The 20,283-nt window shown below is 38.4% G+C and overlaps 1 protein-coding gene across 14 annotated transcripts in view; it reads left to right on the top strand.

The window, feature by feature from the left end:
• Nucleotides 1–20,283, top strand: part of ENOX2 (ecto-NOX disulfide-thiol exchanger 2) — a 268,945-nt gene that overhangs the window by 87,049 nt on the left and 161,613 nt on the right. The gene's annotated exons all lie outside the window — the stretch shown is intronic.

The following is a 20,283-nucleotide window of genomic DNA, read 5'->3' as shown; positions in this document are numbered from 1 at the left end:
CATAAAAATCCTAGAAGAGAGAACACAGGCAGTAATTTCTTTGACATTAGCTGCAGCAACTTCTTTCTAGCTTTGTCTCCTGAGACAAAGGAAACAAAAGCAAAAATAAACTATTGGGACTACATCAAAATAAAAACCTTCTACACAGCAAAGGAAACAATCAACAGAACTAAAAGGCAACATATAGAATGGGAGAAGATATTTGCAAATGACATATCTGATAAAGGGTTAATATCCAATATACATAATTTATAAAACTCAACACCCAAAACCAAATAATCCAATTTAAAAATGGATGGAAGACATGAACAGACATGTGTCCAAAGAAGGTGTACAGATGGCTAACAGACACATGAAAAGTTGTTAATCATCACCATCAGGGAAATACAAATCAAAACTACAGTGAGGTATCATCTCATACCTGTCAGAATGGCTAAAATCAACAACACAAGAAACGATAGGTGTTGGCAAGGATGTGGAGAAAAGAGAACCTCCTTGCACTGTTAATGGGAATGCAAATTGGAGCAACCACTGTGGAAAACAGTATGGAGGTTCCTCAAAAATTTAAAAATAGAACTGCCCTATAATCCAGCAATCACACTGCTGGGTATTTACCCAAAGAATACAAAAACACTAATTCAAAGGGACATGCATCCCCATGTTTATAGCAAACATTATTTATAATAGCCACTATATGGAAGCAACCCAAGCATTTAGTGATTGATGAATGGATTAAGATGTGTATATATATAATAGAATATTACTCAGCAATAAAAATAATGAAAATTTGCCATTTGTCACAACATGGATGGAGTTAGAGAGTATATACTGCTTAGTGAAATAAGTTAGAGAAAAACAAATACCATATGATTTTACTCATATGTGAAACTTAAGAAACAACAAAAAAGGTGGGGGGGGGGGATAAGAGAGGGAGAGAGACAAACCTAGAAACAGACTCTTAATTATAGAGAAGAAAATGATGGTTACCAGAGGGGTAGTGTGGGGGTCAGGAATGAGTTAAATAGGTGGTGGGGATTAAGGAGTGCACTTGTCATGGTGAGCACAGGGTGATGTATGGAATTATTAAATCACTATGTTGTACATCTGAAGCTAATATAACACTGTATGTTAACTAATTGGAATTAAAATAATAACTTTAAAAAAAGGTAAAGGCAATCTCTGAATATAAGTTATTATTGTTAACCTAAGAAAGTCAAGTATTTATTTAATGATAACAGTATGGAAATGTTCCTGCTTTTGAGGCTTTTTCGAATTTATCTACATTTTGTCAATAAGCTCCTACTTCTCATTGAATCAGACAAGACAGTACATTTGGTGATACAGTTTGCCACTGTGCTGAGGGGCAGAAGCAATCATTTTTTTAAAAATGTAGCTTTCTAGAAGATTTCTGGGAAACAGCAACAGATATATTACCATTTTTAGCCTAATCATTTTGTTGACCACAAGGCAGAATGGCAGCAAGCTCAGATGGGAGAACTGTAGTCATTATCCAAAGGTCAGACTTGATAAGTAGACTGCTGTTTCTTCCCCTAACTCCCATATGTCTGGAGGGGCATGTGGGCAACAGGGCAAGTCAGAAATCCTACTGTCAAAAAAGTATTTAAGTGATTTTTTGCAAATAGAACTAGATATATTATGAACAGAATAACAGTCCTGTCTTCAAGGAGTTCTTAGTCTCAAGAAATGAGGCAATAGCAGGAACTTCAGGCAGAGTCCATATCTATCTTGTTGTTTGGCTCAAAGTAGGTATTCCATAGATGTCATTTGTATAATGGGCTGAGTGAATGGTTGGACAGATGAGTAATGAATGAACAACAAACTCCAAAAGGTAACTCCTCGGCGTTACTGTTTGGGAAAGCAGAGACAACAACTTGAAAACCTTTAGCCCTGTATCTTGAGAGTCAAGCATCAATTTACACTAGATATTGAAGTAATTGAAATTTAGACCAAGGGTGGAAAATAAATTTATTATTTTATTAATTTACATGTAAAATGAAAACGAAACTTAAAATTAAGAAGTCTAGCTCTTCTACACTCCATTGAAATACTGTACTATGAAGATATGTTGAATAGTTTGTCATAATTAATTTTTTTAAATCAATTTGATTTATTTTCTACCAAAACATCTTGGAGGTAGCATTTACACTTTTTCTTTCACTGGTGGTGATCTATCCATCAATAAAAACTTTAATCCCGTATAAACCCTATAAGGAAGGTAACATACTACAAGGGAAAGGATATGTAGCCAGAAGATGTGGGTTCCAGCCTCTCTCCACATTCATTATAACTTTGGGTAAATCACTGAAGCTTCCCTGAGATACAGTTTTCTCATCCACAAACCAAGGACTTTAGCCCTTTTCTTCATCATAGGGACGTTGTGGAAGTACTTGGTAAATATAAAATTCTATAATAATGTCATTTATTGTTAGGGAAGAATTAGAAATAATGTTATAGTGTTCCAAGGCTTTGGTTTCTGACATTCTGGTGTAGAAGGTGGACTGTAGTCCCTGAATGTTGGCTACCACTCTGAGAACATTCAACTTAAAGATGGTTATATAGAAGATTCCTGGGGTGCCTGGGTGGCTCAGTTGGTTAAGCATCCAACTCCTGATTTTGGCTCAGGTCATGATCTCACGGTCATGAGATTGAGCTCTACAACAGGCTCCAAGCTGAGCTCAGAGTCTGCTTCAGATTCTTTCCTCTCTCCCCTCCCTCTGCTCCTCCCACATTCTCTCTCTCTCTTAAATACATACATAAATAAAATCTTTTAAGAAAAACATTCCTGAACATTACCATTAAATAAAATGTATTTACATTTAATTGTTGAACAGATTGTAAGGTATAAGTTTACAATCCGTTTAGATGGTAGTACTCTTTTGAAGATTTCTCTTTATATATCTAGGCTTTATTTATCTTTGCCAATCTACGTTGCATATACCATGCATTTCTCTGGTCTTCAGTGACCAGAATAAAGTTGTTTCATTGATAGGCCCTCATAGCATTTGACAAGCACCGAAGTTGTTAGAAGCTTTGCTTTAATATAAGTGTCACTCCCACTAAACTGTAAAATAACCATTTCAATTTGGAGGCTTATTGTTCTATTAAAACATAAATGAATTCACTGTCCTTTAAAATGTAGCTACATTTAAGAGCAAGAGGCAAGCCACAGCCATTCTTTTTGTGTTGGATGAGGTTGTAAGTGTGTCACCAAGTGCTCAAATCTGGTTGTTACTGAAACACAATCCAAACCCCAAGAGGGAAGACAACTATTAAGAATGAGTTTAGAAAAAAAGACATTTTGTAGATGTATTAAAATAGAAAACATAAGCTGATTAGGCAAAGTTCCAAAGATTCATTAGTTTATTAAAGTAGATTGAAATGAATGTTTGAGAGATTTAAATAAATTAACCTTTAATGAGTACCCGGGGGCCAAGGAAAAAGAATGACAGAGGATTAGGAGTATTTTGTCTGATTGTTGCATAATGCACACTGATTAGGTTTTTTTTCTGAATGCTCATTGCTGTATAACAATACTAATAAATAAAAAAGATTAAATTTAAAATATCTCCAGATTGTAATTGTTGCCTGCTCTTATGTGCACACAAATACCATGCTTGGATTTAATTGCAGTCCCTATAACTCTGGCAGAGACAGATGAAAATTTTTGTCATTACATCATTATTTTTTGAAATGTCTCATATGTGAGCAATGCTTTGGTCCAATTAGGGTAGTTTATTCCTGACATGCTGGACATGCCTTTATCATTTTGGCGTTAGATTCTTATTCTGAGTTTTGCAGTACACGTGCTCTAAATAATAGTAATTGATAGCAAGTTACTTAGTATATGTGCTGCCGAAGCAAGCACTGATAGCAAGTTACTTAGAAAATGTATTGGGGGGCGCCTGGGTGGCTCAGTGGTTTGGGTCTCTGCCTTTGGCTCGGGTCATAATCTCAGGGTCCTGGGATCGAGCCCCGCATTGGACTCTCTGCTCGGTGGGGAGCCTGTTTCTCCCTCTCTCTCTGCCTGCCTCTCTGCCTACTTGTGACCTCTCTCTCTCTGTCAAATAAATAAAGAAAGAAAGAAAGAAAGAAAGAAAGAAAGAAAGAAAGAAAGAAAATGTATTGGTATTTAAACATCTTAAAAAAAAAAAACTTTTCTGGACTTCCTTACAAGTTCTGGTTTATAATTGGAAAAATTCTTAAGGAGAGTTTTTGGGAGCAGTGTTAGAAATGCTTTGGGTTTTTTTCAGGGTGCCTTAACGGTATTACTTTCAAATCATTTATTGACTGTTAAATAAGTTTTGAGTTGGGGGTACTAGGACAGCATTCTTCTAGACCTCTCTCCTCTCTGATTTTTTTACTCCATTACTGAGTTTTATATCAAGTTTTTATTAATGTCTTCCAGCTACACTTTTGTTTTTGTTTTACCTTAAGCTCAGAGCTTGCCGATCACATGGTTCTACTCTCATTTTTCAGATGAGGAAACCTCCACAAAGAATGACTTCCCATTTTCCAACTGAGTTGATGGAAGAGCAGACACCATGGCCTGTGTCTTTATGACCTGTCCTTCCACTATACCTAACTGTCTCCTTTGCATTTTTCACATTTTACCAGACTGTTCTTTTTTTTAAAAAGATTTACTTATTTATTAGAGAGAGAGAGGGAGAATATGCATGATCGGGAGGGGCAGAGGGAGAGAAATCCTCAAGCAGATTCCCTGCTGAGCATGGAGCCTGACGTGGGGATCTATCCCACAACCCTGAGATCACAACCTAAACCGAAACCGAGAGTTAGATGCTTAACCAACTGTGCCACCTAGGCGCCCGTTAACAGATCTTTCTTAAAGTTCCAGTTTTATCATTGAAGAATCATTGAGATTGCAGGTGACATAGACAAACCACACTGTGGCCTGATTTTATTAACAGTAGTTGTAGTTTAGACACAGTGCTTCCCTGAAGTCCCAAGGGTTGTAATATTTGAAGCCAATCCCCTAGGCAGTTTGGATTCTTTCTCTGGGGATAAGAAGAGAGACACAGTATTTTGAATTATTTTAGCTGGTATCTCCTGGAGCAAGGAAAGGAATGTAATCCCGTAATTATACTTGACTAAAATTTTTCCAAGACTTCAGTTTCTTTTTGTTTTTGCCAGCAACCCTTCTAATCTTTCCTTCCATTTTTTCCATAGAAGTATCATAAAATGGACAAATTTAAGTCTAACCAATTTATACCACACAACCAATGCAGTTTTCTGCATATTATAGATAATGAGTAAATGAACTTATCCTCTAAGTGTTGCCTGATTTTATCTAAAAAAACAAACACACTTTGGTCAGCATATACTCATTTGCTCCATTTATATCAGTGGTTTTCAGTCCTGGTTGCACATTATAATCACCTGGCATCTTTTAAAAACTAGATCCTAAGGCCCCATCCAGACCAATTAAATCAGACTTATAGGGGGTAGGGCTCAGGTGTTGGTATTTTTTTCAAAAAGTTCTCTAGGTAACTTTAATACGTAGCCAGAAATGAGGCTCACTGCAAAGTCTTGATCTTTCCTGGGACACTCCTAACAGATCTGTGAGGTTAGGGACTGGGTCAAGACAGAAAGTGCTTGCTGAAAAACAAAGGAATATGGGATCTTCTTTTGAAGTTGTTCACTTTGTGGCAAACCCGATTTGGGTCACATGTGTATCAGAGAAAACAGTTGTCTTTTAGGAGCCCAAAGGTTTAATGCACTGCAACTGTATGGTCATGCTTGGCATCTGCCCAGGAAGCTAGGCTACTTGGTTAGATATTCATGGCCTTAGTTCATTGCTATTCTGTTTCTTCTTTCCACCATCATCCTACGTAAGTGTGCAATTTCCAGGAAAATCTGAGGCTGTAAATATACCAAGGCTATAAATTTATCAATCCACATCTGTCTTCAAAGAATGCCTTTCCCCAGTAAATAACAACAAAAAGAACCTAATGGAAGATGAAAATGGATTCAGTTAGGGACAAAATACAAGTTGGAATGATCTTTTAAATCAAAGTAGCCCATTCCAAGATCTCAGGAATGTCAGTTGGACTGAAAGGATATTTGGGTCTATTCCAGTCCTGGATTCTTCTTAAAAGCAGTTTTAGAAAGTTGCTGTGCTTTCACACTCTGACTTCACCTGGTACAACAGATTCCTCTATAGTGTAATCAGAATAATTGGACTGTCCATTTGCTGCCTCTGGGGTGCCTAGAACTCTTAGGTGCTAAGGATCTGTGCAGTGTTTAAGGCCTTTACCTCTTGAAGTAACAGAACTTTAATTTCCATATAGTGCTCTTTTGTTGCAGAGAAATTCTTTTTTTTTTTTTTAAAGATTTTATTTATTTGACAGAGATCACTAGTAGGCAGAGAGGCCGGGGGCGGGGGGAAGCAGGCTCCCCACCAAGCAGAGAGCCCGAAGTGGGGCTCGCGTCCAGGACCCTGAGATCATGACCTGAGCCAAAGGCAGAGGCTTAACCCACTGAGCCACCCAGACGCCCCCAGAGAAATTCTTAAGCTGAACCATTCATGGAACTGAATTCGGCTATAGGACTCTCTTAATGCAATCCATCACTTCACAATCTCCTAGAAGCCCTGACTTACTCTGTCAGTTGTTTGTCTCAAAGCATCTTTCTGAAATGAATTTACCTTAAAGTTAAAGATGATTAGAGTGCTTCTTCTCCAGGAGACAATTACATTGCTATGTTCTGTGGCAGGGTGAAAAACAACATAGCATTAATTTTTCCAAGTTTTCTTTGAGTATTGTTAAAAGGAGAAACATCAGCTTAATCCAACATACTATAATAGCCAAAAGACAACTGCTACTGAAATGCAAGATTTTCTAATAAGACCATTTTGAGGAGTTCTTTTGGGAGGAGAAGAAAGAGAAATATGAAGGGAAGAATGGAAGGAATTTATTAAGTCTTCCTGACCTTCAAATATTTTTGTCAGTGAATGTTGTAGACAAAATAAACCAAGTCTGAGAGCTATTATTAAAATGTTTTTCTCTCTCCTTAGCCCAATAGTATGCTATCCTGCCTCTTAGACTGTTCTGCTTTATATTTTCTGGATGAATTGATATCTTTTGACAGGCTTTGTTAAGAATACATAGTAAAGGTCAAGTGTAAGCCATTTGCTGGTGTTCCCTGGCAGCCTTTATGTCATGGTAAATAGAGATTGGAAGTGGTTTTATTTTCAGCAGAGCTTTGTGGATACGCTTCCAACTGATTGTGCTTTTTCTCATACTGAAGCCCTCAAAACTTGCATGATTTTCAAGACTGAGATTTAAGAGCTTTAAAATGGAGTCATCTCGTACTCCATTCTTCCCCTCAACTCCCAGATCTAATTAGACACCAAATCCAGAGTATTCTACTTCGTGAATATCCTGAAATCCACTCATTTTTTCCCATGCATTCCCACTGTCTGAAATAATATTACTGTCATCTCTCCACCATATCACTCTGGTATTCTAACTGGTCTCTCTACCTCTGGTGACTTCTCACCTCCACTGCATCCTTCATTCTGCCATAAATGTAAGCTTTCTAAGGCACAGATCAGATCTTGGCAACCTTCCACCCATAATACACACCAACCACAAACACCCAGAAGGAGCCCCAAGGTCCCAATAAGTGCTCTGATAGAAAGATACTGTGTATTTCTGTGGGGCGAGCTTTTGGGGATTAAGAAACATTTCACTGAAGAGGTAACATTTCATCAAGGTTTTGAAGGATGAATAAAAGCTCTCCAGGTAGAAAAAGGGACAATTATAGTTCAAGCAAAGGGAATGGTATGTACAGAGCACAGAAAAGAGAACCCAGAAACAAATCCATGCATAGAGTGTCCATTGAACATCAACAAGGGTGCAAAGAATGTATAATGAGGAAAAGATTCTCTTCAGTAAATGGTGTTGAGAAAACTGATACCCATATGCAAAGAATGAATTAGACCCTTATCTTACACATACACAAAAATCAACTCAAAATATGTTAAATATTTAAATATAAAATTTTAAACTAAAATTCTTAGAAGAAAACATAAGTACAAAGCTCTATGACATTGGTCTTGGCTGTGATTTTATGATATGACACCAAAATCATAGGCAACAAAAGCAAAAACAGACAAGTGGTACCACATTAAACTAAAAAACTTTAGAAAGGAAACAATCAACAGAGGGAAAAGGCAACCTACTAAATGGGAGAAGACATAAAGGGCTAATCCCCAGAATATATGAAGAGCTCCTACAACTCAATAGAAAAAAAACCCCTAATAACCCAATTTTTTAAAAAAAGGCTAAAGAATTGACACTTCTGCAAAGAAGACGCACAAATGGCCAGCATGTATATGAAAAGATGCTTAATGTCACTACTGTCAGAGAAATGCAAATCAAAACTACAGCGGATATCACCTCACACTTGTGAGGATGACTGTTAAAAAAAATGAAAAGTGTTGGCAAGGATGTGGAGTAATTGGAACCCTTATATAGTGTTGGTGGGAATTGGAAATGGTACAGCTGCTATGGAAAATATATGGAGGTTCCTCAAAAAATGAGAAATAGAACTACTATATGATCCAGCAATCCCATGTCTAGGTATTTATCCCAAAGAATTGAAATCAGAATCTCAAGAAGATATTAGCACCAGCATTCTTTTTTTAAAAACATTTTTATTTATTTATTTGACAGACAGAGATCACAAGTAGGCAGAGAGGCAGGCAGAGAGAGAAGAGGAAGCAGGCTCCCCACCAAGCAGAGAGCCCGATGCGGGGCTCGATCCCAGGACCCTGAGATCATGACCTGAGCTGAAGGCAGAGGCTTAACCCACTGAGCCACCCAGGTGCCCCTAGCACCAGCATTCTTGATAGTACTATCCACGATAGCCATAATGTGGAAATTACCTAAATATCTGACAGATAAATAGATTAAAAATAGTAGGATGTACATACCATGGAATATAATTCAGCCATAAAAAGGAAATCCTATAGAATGTAAGAACATGGATGAACCTTGAAGACATTATGCTAAGTGAAATAAGCCTGTCACAGAAGGATAAATCTTGCATGATTCCACGTATATGAAGTATCTAGAATAGTTGAACTCATGGAATTAGAGTACAGAAGGGTGGTTACCAGTGGCTGAGGGGCAGGAGGAATGGAAAATTGCTAATTGATCGGCATGAAGTTTGAAGTACACAAGATGAACAAATTCTAGAGATTTTTTGTATAACATCATGCCTGTAGTTAACAATCCAGTACTGTACACTTAAAATTGAGTTAGTGGTATAGATTTTATGTTGTATTATTACCCAGTAAAACAACTTTAAAAAAAAGAAGCACAGATGTGAAAAGGCATAGCATGTTTGAGGAATTTGAAAAGTTTGGTATGAATGAAGCAAAGAGTATTTGTGGAAAGTAGCAAGAGACAAAGCTGATGTAGTGATTTGGGCCAGATTTCCTGTTTATTTATCTGCCTTCCTTTCTGACTGTAATCTTTTTGAGGAAAGAAACTGTGTCTTATTGAGTCCTGAAATGCTTGGGCCTAGCACGGGGCCCAGCACACAGAATTGTTTGAATGAATTCGATGAATGAGAAGAGACTATCTGTCAATATTATTTCATCGACTCAGTCATTGCAATACACACTGAATATCTCAGACTCCAGGCTGGAGCAGATTTAAGATCCCACTTATTCTTTCATACAACAACAAGTAAGACTTGTTTCAAATACAGATTAGCTCTTTTTTGCAGGCTTTTTCCTTTATAGTCATGTTATATTCTCAAGGAGTAGATTCTAGCTTTCGCCTCAGTAATAGGTTTGACTGCAGCCCAGGGACATCTCTAAAGGAGCTAATCACTGTTGACACCCCGATACTCCTCAGGTGGCATTGTTATAGTGAAGATATGGATCTATAAAAGATGAATTATCATGTTACAGAAATCTGTTTTCTCCTGGGTGTTTAATTTTGCAGCTTATGCAGAGTTGTTTTTCATACATTCTTGAAAAAACGAATCCAAAGGAGGATCAAATATTAGGAGTGCAGTAAGCATAACTCCAGAACAGTAGTGATATAGTATAGCAAAATTAATGGGGTTGGGGAGGGAAGAAGGGAGGACAAAATTTTTTGAACGTGTGAATGAAGATTTACTGTATTATCTTTAGGGAATGCTAAATCATAAACCCATCATTGGTTAATTAGAAGGCAATTAAAATTGTAGCACAGTGATTGGATAAATAGTTAATGAAGGCTAAATGAAATGAAAAAAAGGAAATCTAATGAAATTAGTTTGTACATTTTAGAGAAATCAAAGATAAAAATGTTATTCATGCAGTGCCTCAGTCTTGAAGGGTACCAATATCCTTCTAGCATTAATTGATAAAATTAACTCTGCAAAGACCAGTCCAGCTCTCACTCTCCCCTCCAAAGCATCCAACACTGAAATGCAGATTTATCTGACTGCTACTTCGATTCTCACTGACTTACAGCATGTGAAATTATTTTGCTGAACCTTGTTTACAACGTATTTACTGGTGTCTTAAGAATCTGTTAGAACAAATTGGTGTACTCTGTGCTTAGTAACTGTTCCTACTGAAAGGGTTGGCTCAGCTGAGACTCTTGACCAGATCCAGCTGACTTGCTAATTTTCAAAACCAGCTGAGTGGTTTCTACAGGGAGAACTGTGCTTGCTTTTGATAATTACCTCAGCTTTATGAAATCAATCAGCCTGAAGGGAAGACCTCATTACAGATCTGACAAGATAGACTCCAGTTTCAATACCAGAATAACTCTCTGTCCTCAGGCTCTGAAATCTGCAATTATTTATTTTATTTAGACAGAGACACCCATAATACAGTGCCTCTGGGCACATTCTCAGGCAAGTATTAAACAGATAACCTAATGGTCAGCCTGTTAGGAACCCGCCCTTTTGCTGTCATTCAAGTGGAAAATTGGTCAACAGGAATTGTGGCATGGCCTAGAGCCAGCTCAAAGCAGGCACTGATGAATCACCATCTTTCTAATCCCCACTCTCTAAGATGTGGAGAGAAGGGTGGTTGCTGTATCTGTTCCCTGGGCTAAACTACGGAAAACAAGACTTTCCCTTCTGAGTTCCTCTGAAGACTGCCAGACTTTATCCTAAGGAAAATGATAAATCACCTACCATCTGTCACTTTGAACTGTTCTATCAAATCAACATTTTTTTGAACTTTGTTTTCATCGAGGAATGTGATTTTGCTGTGTTTCCCAACCCTTAAATTGTATAGGGGAAAAGAATCCTGAAGCATTCTTCTTCTTGAAGTTGGAAATATATATTTTGTTTTCCTGCTCATGGAACTCAAGCACCTTAACAGATTTAGTTCAGACTTTTCTGGAATAATTCACCTTTACAAGCCCTGAGACATGTCAGCCCCACAGGAAAAACACAGAACCATTCTGAGCATAGGAAAATACAGATTTGGAGAGAAATCGTCCTTCTCCATTCCAGCTCTCCTGTCACTGTTTGAAATGTTCTCATAATAAGAGTAGCCAGCCGAAACAGCACTGATTAAAGCTTTGAAAGGAGACATTTCAGTTGTAAGGCTAAAGTGTGGTTCTTTTATGTTGGAAAGTTCAAGGTGACAAATACAAGCAAAGAGCCATCAGTGACTATTCCCAGCATTACTTATTAATGTTTTACCTTGATGGTTGTGTATTATCTGAAAGAAAAAGAGGGTTATAAAATGAATCCAGTGCTAGCATCTCCCAAACTGTAAATAGGATGTAGCCTGGGGACCTAAGAGCCAGCCACTCAAACTTTCTTATTTCATTTTTGAGATAAATTCATATAAACCGTCGATTAGACTAGAAGAAGGGAGCTATATGCTTATTTAGTGTCTAATATGTGCTAGACCCTAATATACATTCTCTCATTGAATTTTCCTCACTTCCCTAGAGGAGAGGGCATTATTCCCATTTTATGGTGCAGAAGCAGTCTCAGATCAAGGGGCTTGCTTTATACCTCTTGTAAATAATACACCTAGTAACTCGCAGGTGTGGGTTTGAATCCTGGGCTATTCTAGAGCAGCACTGTCCAGTAAAATTTTCTATGATGATGGAAATACTCCACATTGTGCTTACTACTACAGTAGCCACTAGGTGCATGTGACTATTGAGCACTTGAAATGTGGCTTAGTGCTGCCCACAGACTGAACTTTTCGTCTCATTTCATTTAAACTTAGATTTAAATAGTCGTATGGCTACTGTGGCTAATGGCTACTGTGGTGGACAGCGCATCTCTAGGAATTGCCTTTTCTTGGCTGTAGTTTGTAAAGCAGGAATCTGTAACCTGGTATACATAGAACTCTTAAGAAAAGATCCATATATGGAGTTTATTTTATAGTGTTTTCTCATATAAGGGTCTTAGTGGAAGGACAGTTTTGCCTTTGGGAAGGGAGAATGAGGTTATGCAGAATCAAGGTTAGGGTTAGAGTGTATTATCATCTACACCACTCCCCAAAGAGTCTTCAGGCATCCTAGGATAGAGGGGATACCAGGAATGCTGAAGGAACCCAAAAACCATGCCTCCTTCTTTCCTTCATGACTGCCCCAGCAGCAGGATGGTTGGCATCCAGGGTGGGAAACAGGACTGTTGTACCCAAGTTGTAGCTGAGTTCAGTTTAATATGCATTTCTGGATTGCTATGACATTGTACAAGCCATCGTGTGGAGCATCATGGAGGAGGTGATTTTAATGACTGGGATGTAAAGTGTGTGTTAAAGCAATTTACAACCTAGTGGCAGTGGGTAAGGCAGGAGAGAAGGGAGGATAAGACAAATACTCAAAGAACTATAAAGCAAGGTATGCTCTAAAAGGCATATGAAAAATGCAGATGAAGATCTGAGGAGAACCAGAACAGTGTTTTAGAATTAAAAAGAAAAAAAGCCCAAGTTCCTTGCTATATTATTATCTGTATGACTTTGGGAAATTTAAACTCTGTAAGTTTTCCGTTCTTTGTAAAATGGGAATAATAACTAAAAATAAAAATAAAAGATCGGGGACGCCTGGGTGGCTCAGTTGGTTAAGCGGCTGCCTTCGGCTCAGGTCATGATCCCAGCATCCTGGGATCGAGTCCCACATCGGGCTCCTTGCTTGGCAGGGAGCCTGCTTCTCCCTCTGCCTCTGCCTGCCTCTCTGCCTGCATGTGCTCACTCTCTCTCTCTCTCTCTCTGACAAATAAATAAATAAAATCTTAAAAAAAATAAAAAAATAAAAAAATAAAAGATCGTGTTTGTAAAGCATTTAAGTTTGTAAAGCATTCTTAACAGCCAATGAATGGTTGATCCCCTGGTAGCCCCGCTCCATTGCTGTGTATGTAATGGGTTGGGTGAAAGTGGATAAGGAAGAGCATCATGATGGAAATAGCATCTGAGACAAACCATTAGAGAAGGATAGTGTTTTGAAGGCTGGAAATCAAGAAGTAGATGGTGGAGCAGTGTGAGCTAAAGGTGTGGAGATAAGAAAGTAATGGGCGATTCATTGAACACCAGGTAGTCCCATTTTGCTAGAGTGTCAGTCTTTTCTTTTTTTTTTTTCTTTTTTTGTGTGTGTATGTCATTCTTTTCTACTCAAAGTGTGATTCCCCACACCAGCAGGATCATCAGCATCATCTGGGACTTGTCAGCAAAGCAGTCCACAACCCAGACTTTTTAAAACAGAATCTGCATTTTATTATTATTATATTTTAGAATCTGCATTTTAACAAGCTCCCTCAAGAACATGTGTGCACATTAAAGTTTGAGAAGTGTTGGGGTAGAGTACAAGCTGGTGCTTGGTAAGAGACAGTGCTCAGAATGGGTAGGGCCTTATTTTGAAGGACTTGAATGCCTGACCGAGTAGTTTGGGGAGTCCCTAAAAGTTACTGAGTGATCACAGCCAATAAAAATCTGCCTGTCATGTGTATCACAGCTTGAGTGACATAAATGTACATTTTTCCCTGGAAGATTTTATGTTCACCACCATTCACGCAAGTCCCTTAGTAGAAAAGGATTTTGGCCCTTTTCTTTCTCATCACTTCCCTTGTTCTCTTCGCTCCTCTATTAATCTTTTACTATGACTCTTGTTTCAACTAAACCAGTTACACAGAATATTGAACTCATGAAATTGACGAAAGTAGGTTTCGTTTGTTTGACATCAGCTAAGACCTGGAACTGAGAAATGTTCATTGGTTTTGGCTGCTAACCCCTGTGGCTGGACAGTGATATTGCAGCCCAAATCTGTGACACATTGCAAATATTCTCTCAGAAGTAGCAAGTGGAGCAGCTCGGTAGTGAGAGCTGAAAAAAGGGAGTCAGACATTTTCAGTCCTACCCTGAGGAAGGAGGAGAGGCTCCCCGGGATGGATAAATCCTACAGAAGCACCTACAAGCACATTAAGGTCCTGACCATTATCCCAATAACCGCGTGTTTCTCCCAAAGTTTTGAATTAAAAACTAATTTGGAGACCCTCTACTTTCCCTTATTACCATGGAGTCCCATGTCTGATTTCAAAATGAAATCACTTGGAAAATAAGACTCAGGTTACAGAAAATTGTTTTATACATGAATTAGCTATAGTGTTACTTTTGCCAAAAATTGATTCTCTGGTGTTTTTGTTTGTTTTTGGTTTTTTTTTTTTCAATCTAAATGTCTGTCTGGAGATTACTGCCTTGAATTGAATTCACCAGATTTCTCGGGACCTAACCATTTTCTTTGAAAGGGAACTAATCCAGAGTATAATTGTGTTTCCTTTTTGCTAAGATTGTGCCACCTTAAGTCTATGGGCCACAGCTGCAATTAAGAAGTGGCTGGGACCCACAGGGTCATATTTCCCAACGATTACCTGGAGCAATCATTAAGTCTTAGATTGCATCTTGAAGGTTAGCCCTCATTTGACCTGATAGTGGAAAGCTCTGAAAAGTGAATTGTGACAGTAACTATAACAGCAGCTGGGCACAAAGAGATCATTGATCTTCTTTCACAAGAGTCATGAAAATTCTTCAGTGCTCTCCTCAAAGCCCAGGAATCATTTGCATCTGTATGGCAGACATCATTGCATGTGAACTCACTGAGAACCACACTTCATTCGGAGAGATTTAATTTGCTGGTGCCATTGGATGAGAAATGTCATTCTCCAAGGACCCCACCTCCACCCTTCCCTAATATGCATACTCTCTAAAGTGGCCTCATTTGTGTTATGAAGTCAGATAATCTGTATTTTGACTTGACATGAAATAACAGCTGGTCAGCTCTCTAAATCTGTCAACCTGGTTGTAGATGAGATTACATTACTACATGGACTTAATTGTGATCATAAGCTACAGCAGTAGCAAAAACCTATAATACCAATGTTTATTGTTTTCCTTTTATCAATTTATGCTTCCCTTTAGACAATCTGTATATTTTGTGCGATTAGGCACTGAGGGGATTAGATGTGAGGAGAAATGAATGAGCAAAGTTCAAAGTTTTATTAAATTTATCCTCAGGAATAAAAGGGCAAGGACTATGAGAACTATATAAGACTTTAGAAAATTTCTCTTTTTTTAAAGATGTATTTATTTGTATGAGAGAGAGAGAGAGAGATGGAGAGAGAGAATATGTGGGAGTGAGAGGCAGAGAGAAGGAGAGAGAGAGAGAGAGAGAGAGAATATCCCAAGTGGACTCCCTGCTGAGCACAGAGCCCAACACCAACTGCATCTCAAGACCCTGAGATCATGACCTGAGCCGAAATCAAGAATCTGATGCTCAAATAACTGAGCCACCCAGGCACGCCAGACTGCAGAAAATTTCTAACATTGCTCTGTTAACTATTCATGAGTCCCTCATTTGTTTTTCTTGCTGTAATTATCAGTAGAACCCTTAAAAAGTTAGACATGCCATGCTCTCATTTTAGGGACAATAAGCAAGTTAATAGTTGAATAAAATGCATCATCCTTCACAGGCAGTTTGGGTGAGATGAAAGGAGCCCTCAAAATAAGGAGGAGGTGGTAGTTTCGAAAAGGGTAAGCAAAGAAAGGTGAATCTCTGGGAACACAGCAAGGAATGGTCCCCAGACAAAGAAGCCCCCCTACGCCCCTCAGGATTTAGGCCTGTCAGGAATTCTATAGATAAGATTCCTATATTGCTTAAAAGAATGGACTAAATCACCTCAGAAGTTTCCTCCTCATCTTATATTTTCCTAATATCTTCCTAATCTAATTCCTACTAGAAAAATAGGAGAAATAGCTTCCATAAGAGATTAAAGATAAATTCTGTAGTTTTGGTGAGAATTACAATATGGTCATTGCTAATATTTTACATTTAAGTTGTAATTTCTGCAGTAAGAATTCTTAAAATTAAAATTGTAGTTTTCTTTTAAGAATTTAAATCATTTTATTGGGGCTGTTTTATTTACCGTAGCACTCAGCTTGAGTCACAAATACATGACACAGAAAAGCCTCTAAGTACCTATTGATTTACTGATTTATTGGTTTATTTAGTGTTGTCTTAGGAGAGAAATAAAACAATACAATCCAAGTGTCTAGAAAGCACTGGTGTCAAAGCATTTTGCTATCTCTATAGCCCTTGTTCTTTTTTTTTTTTAAATATTTTATTTATTTATTTGACAGAGAGAGAGGTCACAAGTAGGCAGAGAGGCAGGCAGAGAGAGAGGGAGAAACAGGCTCCCCACTGAGGAGAGAGCCTGATGCGGGGCTTGATCCCAAGACCCTGAGATCATGACCTGAGCCAAAGGCAGAGGCTTAAACCACTGAGCCACCCAGGCGCCCCTCTATAGCCCTTGTTCTTTTTTTTTTTTTAAAGATTTTATTTATTTGACAGATAGAGATCACAAGTAGGGAGAGAGGCAGGCAGAGAGAGAGAGAGGAGGAAGCAGGCTCCCTGCCAAGCAGAGAGCCCGATGCGGGGCTTGATCCCAGGACCCTGGGATCATGACCTGAGCGAAAGGCAGAGACTTTATAACCCACTGAGCCACCCAGGCGCCCCTGTAGCCCTTGTTCTTAAACAACAAATCTTTGGAGACTGTATTGGGTCCCAAATAATACAAAATGTGGATTCATATTCAATGAATCAACTTACTAAGTGATATATATGTCTTTCTCACCTTGATATGAGAGCATTTTCTATAAGAAACTAGGCCTGAGATGGTGTGCTAAATTATCAGGATTTTCACATATCCGAATCATCTATGAGGTGGATACACAGAAAATAATTGAAATCTCAGTTTTATTTAGTGTCAAATATCTATGTGCTAGTATGAGGAACAAAATACCTAAATCCCTAAAGTTAACATCTGGGACTAAACAAAAGGCAAAACAATTATAGTCAAATATCTATGACTGAATACTTTTGATTTAGCAGATTCTTTTCCCAAACTCCAAATTTTCAAACAGCAATGAAAAGACTCAGTGAAGAAAGTAGGTTCTATCCTTGGATCAGAGCAAATTCAGACCACTCTCCTCACATTGTACATCAATACTAGAAGTTGAAATGGAATAGAAATCAAAATTCAAAATATGGTAGTGGCAGTTAATATTTATTGAGTATCTGCTATATGCCAGATGTAATGCAGAATGTTCTACATACATAATTTCATTTTAATCCTTTTAAAGATTTTTTATTTATTTATTTGACAGAGAGAGATCACAAGCAGGCAGAGAGGCAGGCAGAGAGAGAGAGAGGGAAGCAGGCTCCCCGCCGAGCAGAGAGCCCGATGCGGGACTCGATCCCAGGACCCTGAGATCATGACCCGAGCCGAAGGCAGTAACAGTCCTATGAGTTGGCACTGTTATTAGCCTCCTTTTATAGATTATGGCTCTGAAGTTCTATAACATTTTCAGTCAGCAACTTAATAAGGCAGGGAAATGGACTAATATATTATTCTGTAAAAATATCAAATGCAAAACAAAATAAGAAAAAATTTTCTGATTAACCATCATTAATCAGAACCTCCTAATCCCTGAGCATTCCTTTTGATCAAGCTTTCACAGTCCTGCAGTATGGTACTCAAATGATGGAGATGCATTTGAAATCTAATTATTTTAAGTAATGTTGATATAATCAGCATCAGAACTTTTAAGTTGTGGCATTAATTCTTGATTATCAGCCGTCACATCTTTACTCTAACTACATAGGTTAATAGAATGAGTCACCTACCCCCTCCCTATTGAGTATTAATTCATTCAACACTCACTATGTACCAGGCGTGGTAATAGGCACCAGGGATACAGATAGGGGGTGAGGAGAGAGGGTAGAGTGTTGGGGAGGAGATCCTTTTAAGAGTTTACAAACTTACGGGGAAAAGGTTTTTTAAATTCACTTAGAATAGTAAGATAATAACTTTAAGTATATATTTTATCTTTTTTTTTAAATTTTATTTATTTGACGGAGAGAAATCACAACTAGGCAGAGAGAGAGAGGAGGAAGCAGGCTCCCCGCGGAGCAGAGAGCCCGATGCGGGGCTCGATCCCAGGACCCTGGGATCATGACCTGAGCCGAAGGCAGAGGCTTTAACCCACTGAGCCACCCAGGCGCCCCTATATTTTATCTTTTTTATGTTTGCAACAACTTGGTACAAATGTTATCAGTCCTCTTTTACACATTATGAAACTAAGACTAAGGGAGATTACAAGAATTGACAGATAGTAAAAGACACAGCCAGGATTTTAACCCCAATCTGTCAGCCTCCAAAATACATACTTTTCCCCAGTACCATGCCATCTTACATGGAATTTGTTTTGTTCAGTATAATACTGCAGGAAGAAATACCAAGAAAAGTTTTGCAATAGTACGCTACTCATATTTGACTCAGACCACTCAGGTGCAAGAAACCTCTTCATTTGTAAATTGTATTAAAATCTTGTCCTTGTAAATAGTCTTGGTCATTATGGGAATGTTTTTTAATACATAGCAATGGTTTTTTGTTTCTTTAGTTCTAATCATGGTAGGGATTTATAGAACATAGATATGATGCAGTGAACAGTTGACTTAAGACACAGAAGTGAGGGGCGCCTGGGTGGCTCAGCGGGTTAAAGCCTCTGCATTCGGCTCAGGTCATGATCCCAGGGTCCTGGGATCGAGCCCCGCATCGGGCTCTCTGCTTGGCTGGGAGCCTGCTTCCTCCTCTCTCTCTCTCTGCCTGCCTCTCTGCCTACTTGTAATCTCTATCTGTCAAAAAAATAAATCTTTAAAAAGAAAAAAAAAAGACACAGAAGTGAGTTTTCATTCATTCACTTACTCAGGTGACATAAGGAAGAATGTTTGACAAGTTCCAGAAGACTTTTAATGGAGGTATTCCAAGTGGAGTCTGATTGCTGAAGGAATGGTATTTGTTGTACATGGGCTGAAACATTAGCATAGGGATACTTTTAACTAAAAGCAATAAGGTAAGGACATTTTGTTAGAACCTTAGCATTTTTACTGAAACTTGGTTGAGTTTAGCTGACCGGACTCCAAGCTTTTATTGACCTTTTACAACATTGTCTCAAGGATTAGGGGGCACCTGGTTTTCTCAGTAGGTTAAGCATCTGCCTTTGGCTTGGGTCATGATCTCAGGGTCCTGGAATCGAGTCCCGCATCCCCACATTGGGCTCTCTGCTCAGTGGGGAGTCTGCTTCTCCCTCTTCCTCTGTGCTCTTGCTCTTTCTTTCAAATAAGTGAATAAAATCATTAAAAATATACATTAAAAAAACAAAAAAAGAATTATACAGCTATGGGCTGCAGAAAAATTGAGGGTTAAAGAATGAGCCATGCCAAGTCAACCTGATTCCTCTTTTGATAGGATTAGAGAATCAGTGGCTAAAAGGCTTAAGCAAGATCACCTAACTTTGGTCTTTAACAAAGCTTTTGATTCCACCATTCATGAAGTTTTAATTGAAACACTTGAAATTCCAGGTGCTGCTGCCAGAGGAGTAAGAAACTCTCTGCATGTCCCTGGCTAAACCTTGTAAGACTTAGAGAGTAGGAAGTGCCTTTTGCCATTTTAGATGGTGCTGGAGCAAGTAGTAAAGTAACCATGCTCCAGCAGCATTTGAAAAGGATAGGAGTAACGCTACCCAAACCTGGGTCATAACTCCCCATCACTCCAACTTACCCCTTGCAAGTTCCATATCTTTGTTTTCTTTTCTTGTTTGCTATAGTTGTGGTTTTCTTTTTTTCTTTTTTTAAGATTTTATTTATTTATTTGACAGAGAGAGAGATCACAAGTAGGCAGAGAGGCAGGCAGAGAGAGAGGAGGAAACAGGCTCCC

This window comes from Meles meles, chromosome X (genome assembly GCF_922984935.1).
Source record: "Meles meles chromosome X, mMelMel3.1 paternal haplotype, whole genome shotgun sequence".
Taxonomy (NCBI): Eukaryota; Metazoa; Chordata; class Mammalia; order Carnivora; family Mustelidae; genus Meles; species Meles meles.
The sequence above is the reverse complement of the archived record's forward strand: the minus strand, read 5'-3'. Positions and strand labels throughout refer to the sequence as shown.